Here is a 7130-nt window from a genome sequence, read left to right as displayed (position 1 = left end):
ATGGGACAATCATCTAACATGACAAATGCCTGTAGTAGTCAGGGCAGAGTGATCCATGCTAAAATGTTCGATTTAAAAAAATATATTATTTAACAAGTTATTTCAAAAATGAACAGTGATTTTTCTAACCCACTGACAACAATTTCCATAATAGACAGAGAGAGTCTTCTGAATTGGGGATGGGAGGTGTCAGATTGCTTAGGGTCCAGGCTATAAAGCCAGATTTAAAGAGGCACAATTAAACAACTCATAGTAATTTTTTTTTAAGACAGAGTCTCAGTCTGTTGCCCTTCTTAGAGTACCATGGCCGCATAGTCACAGCAACCTCAAATTCTTGGGCTCAAGCTATCCTCTTGCCTCCGCCTCTTGAGTAGCTGGGACGACAGCTAAACACGATGCCTGGCTAAACAACTGATAGTATTTAGAAGGGAAGTGTATTCCTGACAGGTGCACAGCAAGGAGTACCAAAGAGGACAAAAGTCAAGTTCTCAAAATCTTCTTCTTCTGCTCCTAATTATATTTAGGAAACATGAAGCTAAATCTTTGGCCGCAACTCTCTCTCTCGAAGTTTTTCTTCATGTAGATCAATCTAATATCTTTCCCAGGGAGCCTAAAGTTCTGCTCTTTGGGGATGAGGGAGCAGAGTGGACATGAGAGAAGGAAGGACTGACACAATAAAGGGTTCTCTCCAGCCAAGGGGGAAGGCAGGAGAGCTGTTAAGCACTTCGGGCTCCTAAATTGTGTCCCCTCAAATAAAGACCAGCTCCACTCCAAAATAATTAATTGGATCTCTTTGATACTTTACAGATTCCTTGAGAGTTTGAGTTGGTGGTTGTTTCCGACTTCATGGATCCAAATTGTAAACTTGGTCAACACAAGTTTGTTCCAGAACAATGCAGTACAGAACTCCTACTCTTGAAACATCTTGCAGGATGTCAAAATTTAATAACACCCACATGTACATCAAAGTTTCTAAGGGAAAAAGTGGAACGAGTAACATTCCCGAACCGTTATGTCAGAAAGAAGTTAGTACCTTAGAATTCCAAAATCAGGTTATTTTTGAAGGTAAAAAAGAGATCTATGCTATTACCCTAAAATTATTAATAGTTTTTTTCACTGTAAAACTGTACAAAGAATGATGACTCAGATAATAAAGACATCACTTCACTGGCATTAATAGCATTCTCAGGATTGTAAAAAGCAATGCGTGCTTCTTGTTAAAATGAGATTTAAAGACATTGCATGAAATATTGGCATTCTTATAACCTTCAGAAGCCCTTTACATTTAATTTTGTTTGTTTGGCTTATAATGATACTAATTAGAAGTAAGTTTTGGAAAAATTACACTTTTCTACCACATGATACACAATGAGAATGATACCAGGTGGGAAGAATAAACTCTCTGAAGAACACCTGGGTCTCCTTATCCTGTCCTGATGTTGCTGCTGTAAGTCAAAACTTGATGTTACCCTTAACAATGACAAACTGTTTTTAATAAAATGGTCACTACTGCCTCTGAGTGGCGAGTTATTTTCAGAGCTTAAATTTCATTAATTTCAAATCCTCTCAGCTCAACAGGAGAGAACTTTGAAACTGACAGGGTATCTATCATTTCAAGTTTATGTTTTGAACAGAAGATTATAGTTTAAGAGCATGAAGGGTGTTATTTTATTAGAGAAAAAATACAAAAAAGCACATAAACGTACACAGTTGACTGACTTTGTTCATAAAACCCGTGTCCCGCAGAGAAGCAGAGGGCTCCGAGTTTCTCAGTGCATTTCAGCCAAGGAAGGTTCTGAGACAGCGGAACTCTCTCTGCAGCACCCTGCCCTCTGGCACCGAGAAGCATGTGGCCACCAGGCTTATAAGCTCCTCAGTCACGAAATACCTCTGTGGAAAGAAAAGCATTACTTTAAATCACTGAAGTGTCCCAATTAGGATTTATTGTTTGCTCATATAATTATTTCTAATCATAGAGCGACAGCACAGTTTAATTAGTCAGAAGTGAGGATCTGAATGAAGGCCTGATGTCTCATCTAAGCAAGTGTCATTGGGAGTCACTGTTCCTGCAAATTGCACATACTTGCTGAAAGTCATCAGCCAATAAATACAGGTGGCCCAAATCAGACCCAACTCAGTGACTGTATTGCATGTTGGAGTATATGATGGGTCAAAAGTGCATCTAATTCCTTCTCCATTAAGAAATAAACTGAATGCATGAAGAAAATAAATATAAATGGAAACTCCATTTTTGAGTAAAATAGGAAACTCTAAAAACCCAAATCATGCATAGTGCAGAGAGGGAAACTCAGGAAATGTCTCCTGAGCTGGAAAGGCACAGATTTCTACAATGAGTCCATGACCCTCGACTGCATGCGTGAGCTGGGGCAGGGGGTCGTGCAGAAGCCCCTGGAGTCCCAGGTGACACCTCAGGGGACAGGAAGGAACAGTAATGAATAAATGAGACGTCCAACCCAGCTATTTAGACAAACACAAACATGATGAACCCAAAGAAAATCTGAGACAAATAATGAAGATAAAGGAAGAAATAAACAAAAGAGGAGACAGAAAAATAAACCTTGATCTAACTTAATCAAAAGAGTAGCAAGTGCACATAGGTAAAATAAGGATGAGGACGGAGGAATAACCTGAGGACATTGAAAAATTCTTAGAGAACTCTCCTCAAATCTGAGCCAGTAACTTTGAGAGTTTCCATGTAATTAATGATCTCAGAAAATAAGAATTACCCAAAGGGGTTGCAGAAAAGTTCAGGCTTCTGAATGAATGATCGTGGAAAAAACAAAGCACACTGAAGGAGAAGACAGAGAGGGAAGAGGGGAGAGAAATAACTTAGTCAACTTTTTAAGGACGAGATTGTTCCAATGTTATTTAAACTGTTTGAGAGAAGAGCACCAAGAGGAAACCATCCTATAAATGGGAGCTATATATAACACCCAAACATGACAAAGAGAGCCCATGAAAAAGGGACATTACAGTCATCTTAATTATAAACTTCAATGTAATAAAATATTGGCTGGATGATTCCATCAGCACTTTAAAAGCAATAATGAATGCCTGATGACCTGAGGAGATTCATGTTAGGGTGGAAGTTTCACCATCAGGAAATCCAATATCATTTACCACCTTCATAAATCATAAAAAATTAATATGGTCATCTTCATTACTTCTGAAATTTAGTATCTATTTTACAGTAAAGAATGGACACTTTTTTTTACATGATAGTTCTATGTAACTTTGTAACTATCTGCAGGATATACATACCTATATTTTATATCATTATGTTTAGTTAATTATGTGTATTAAATATATGTTTTTTTTTCTTAAAGTCACTGTGAAGAAGAGAAAGTCTTTTTCCCAGGATAGGCAATTCCAGATATTTCATAGCCAAGGATATGAAAGAGATGATTGCAGAAATGAGCCCGTGACACAAACAGAACCAGGTTGATTTCTCTCACCTGGAATTGTGAGTTACTCATGGAGAGTGGCTCTCCAAGCTGTGGAGTGTCATCAGTTACAGCTTTGGGTTTCTGACTGCAGACCTAACCTTGCCTTTGAATAGAGACTCCAGTGGGATATATTTAGAAAATTATGAGAGTTCTGCTCCTACTCAATAGGCAAGATATGAAAAGAATCAGGATTGAACCAAATAATCAATCATTGAATCCAATTGAGTGTTGAGGATATGGGGGATTGATCCTCAAATCTGATTGTAGAATTAAATAATGTTTAATTTGAAGAGGCCTTGAAGACCATAACATTTGATGGGCGTGGACCAAAAGTCCCTCTTGGATTACTGGCCGCTAGAAAAATAGGGGGGCTCTACTTCTCCCTCTTCTCCCCAGGGAAGAACACAAAATTACCCATGTTGAGAACCAATAGATAAGGTAGTGGTTTATTGTGTGTGTGTGTGTATTTTATTTGATGGTGATAAGAAAAATACCCTCCTACTGTGTTCTACCAGATCTCATTCCCCAATCAAGATTTCTGGTTGTATGCGGTCTTATTAAGAATAGAAATAAGAACAATCTTTGCACATTGAGTAAACAATCTAATACTGTTAATACTTAAGGGAATTTGCTTCTTAACAGATGAGTCATTCCGATATAAGAGGGCATTTGGGTAATTGATTTAAACTTGAACTTTTAAGACAAAGGGAATAAGAGACTTTGATCAAGCTCATAAAGAGTATGAGGACATCGAAGAGAAGATTCCCCACGTGGACAGCTTTAGGGCGTCTGATTTATCAGAAAGTCTGAGATTTGGGAAGGTTTGTGCATTGATCACATGTTTGAACCACTTCAAAGAAGATGGAATATATTAAATTTAAAGGTGGAGCTGAAATATTTGTCGGAATTTTATTAGGTTCTACAAGCTCCCTTAAATGTGCTAGAAATTTGCCAGATTCACAAACGGGCGACAGGATCTGTGATCTAATTCTTAAAGCTTAAGGAAGAATTAGGTTTCTAAAATTGTAATTTATTAAAGTTACAAATTTTAATAAAGTCAAATTTTGCTTTTGAATACGCAGGTTAAAGCTGAGTGATGTTAGTTGAGCACAAACTCCCCCCTCAGTGACACTAACCCGCTCTGACATGGAAATCACAAGCACCCAGGACCCTTCACCTGTGGAGCCCAGGGGCTGTCTCCAGTCCTGCAGACGGCAGCCTGCCTAGGAGCAAGGCCAGTACAGAAGGTGGAACCAAGAGATGAAGAGAGACGCCTCATGTCCCACCGTGCCTGGAAGCTGACCGACCCTGGACTGTCCTCCAGCGATCTCTTTTTCCTCCCAGCATTTAAGTTGACAGATGATGTTAGGGCAACAAATATTTAAACTTGTGCTTCAGTCCATACCGACATAAATCCCTCATGGTCCATTTTTAACGTGATCAGAAAGGAATCAGGCAAGTGAAAGCACTTTCTATTGATGGAACTCCTACAAATCAGAAAGAAAAAGACACAACACCCAATAGGAAAATGGGCGAACACTACGAACTTGAATCCTAGCACTTGGGAGGCTGAGGCGGGCGGATTGCCTGAGCTCACAGGTGTGAGCCAGCCTGAGCCAGAGCGAGACCTCATCTGGAAAAATAACCAGCTATTGTGGCGGGCGCCTCATTTTGTGTGTGTGTATGTGTGTATTTTATTTGGTGGCGATAAGAAAAATACCAATAGTCCCAGCTACTTGGGAGGCTGAGGTCAGGGAATCACTTGAGCCCAAGAGTTTGAAGTTGCTATGAGCTATGATGCCACAGCACTATACTGGGGGTAACATAGTGAGACTCTGTCTCAAAAACCAAAACAAGCAAAATGATACGAACATGCAATTCACAGAAGAAAACCGGCTCCTCACAGGGTCAGAGGAAAGCAAATTTAAAAAACCCTGAGATACTATTTTCACCCATCACGTTGTCAAAAATTTGAAAATTTGCTAAACTGATTTGTTGGTGAGGATGTGAAAAAAAACAACACTCCTTATGCACTCTGACGCACTTACCGCAGGACCACAGCTGGCGGGTTCTTCTGGAGAGTGATCTGGCAGGATCTTGTGAAGCTGAGCACACCAACGCCCTCCTGCCCAGCTTTTCTGCTCCTCAGTCTGTATAGCAGAAAAATTCTCCCACAGTTGCCCAAGGGGCCATGTTCTAATCCGATAAATACAGCATTGGGGTTTCCAGGGGTCGGAGACAACGAAAGTGCCCATCACACTGGGAACAGGTGAGTGACATGTGCCCCACACATGCGTGGGGTGTGGCACAGAGGCAGGAAGGAAGGAACTAGCTTCGTGGAAGGCAACAAGGACACATCTCAAAGCCACAATGCTGACCGTAAAGAAAGCAGTGAATGGGGCTAGTGCACGATACCCTTTCAGTACTATGTTTAAAAATCGGGAAGCAATCCTGTATGTTTTTCATGGACACTCATGTAAAGAAACTTACTGAAAGTCACACATGGTAACTGCACAAAACGCAAGGAAGAGGATGAGACTGGGAACCAGGAGTGAAAAGAGGGGAAAATAAAATAAAAGTTAAAAGGAAGGGGTAAGCACACAATGCTGGTGATGACACGCCCAGAAAATCGGAGTATGACCAGCTTAATTCTGCACTGCTCAACGATCTTCAGGATCATACTGAATTTGAAAGACAAATTAAATCTAAAAAAAAGCAACCAAGAGAAATAGCTAATGTTTCTCCCAAAGAAAATGTGGGCCTGTAAGCTCAACAGAATGACCAGTAGCCACGACAATTTACCATGGATGGGAACTGTGTAGCAAAATGAAAGTTTGTGAAGTAATATTCTGTGGACTTAGCACGGAGTTGTGGGGGGGGAGAACACAGAATTTCATGGCTGCAGCTACAGTAAAAAGGATCAAAAAGCATGAGAACCCAGGAAAGAGAAACACTTGTGTGAGGAGGGAGGTTTCAATGTATACAATTTTCTTTAATAAAAAAAGTTATTAAAATGCTTTTGAAAGACTTTAACAATATATTGTATAAATGGATACAAGAACCACATCACAACTGGCCTTCCTACCAGCCAAATGTTGATTTTTCACTCCCTTGTTTCTTTGTGTTTAAAGTTACAGCCGCTGGGCTTCTACCACAAGACCAGCCCCTTCAAGAACTGAAGACCCAGAAGCCGAAAAGGACCTCAGAAGAGACGTGCAGGGATTGCACAGAATGTCTCTGTTTGCTCTCGGTAGGCGCCATTACAGAATTTTATAATTAAAAGTAAAGGTAACTCAGCATGTAAGATGCAGAATAGTCGGCTCAGAGCCTGGCCAGGAGGAGGCCCACAGAAAGTTCTGGTTTCTTCCCCGACCTTCCCAGGATTCCCCCATGAGACCCCAGGTCATTCCTCACCTGAAGTACCTGCCTGGGGCACCACCTTTTATCTGCTGCCAGGTTCTCCCACCTTCGCTAAAATGGTCAGGGTTTTGTTGGAAGCGCTGGTCGTTCTGGTCCTCGTGAGTAGACGGTGGTGCAGACTGTTTCCATCTGAGGATGAAGCTGTGGGTGGAGAAACAGAGCAGCAGTGGCAGCGGCAGCCACCGGGGCCCGAGCCGTGATGGTCCTGATGGAGCTGTGTGGGCCCTGCTGCTATTTCCACCG

The 7130-nt window shown here is 41.0% G+C and overlaps 1 pseudogene; it reads right to left on the bottom strand.

Annotated features, from left to right (window-relative positions):
- The window catches only part of LOC111723589, an 18988-nt pseudogene extending 17080 nt beyond the window's left edge, over positions 1-1908 (bottom strand).
- Between the last annotated feature and the right edge of the window lie 5222 nt (positions 1909-7130).

This window comes from Otolemur garnettii, unplaced genomic scaffold (assembly GCF_000181295.1).
Source record: "Otolemur garnettii isolate 467f Iridium unplaced genomic scaffold, OtoGar3 scaffold00013, whole genome shotgun sequence".
NCBI classification, from domain to species: Eukaryota; Metazoa; Chordata; class Mammalia; order Primates; family Galagidae; genus Otolemur; species Otolemur garnettii.
This window is presented reverse-complemented; position numbering and strand designations above follow the sequence as displayed.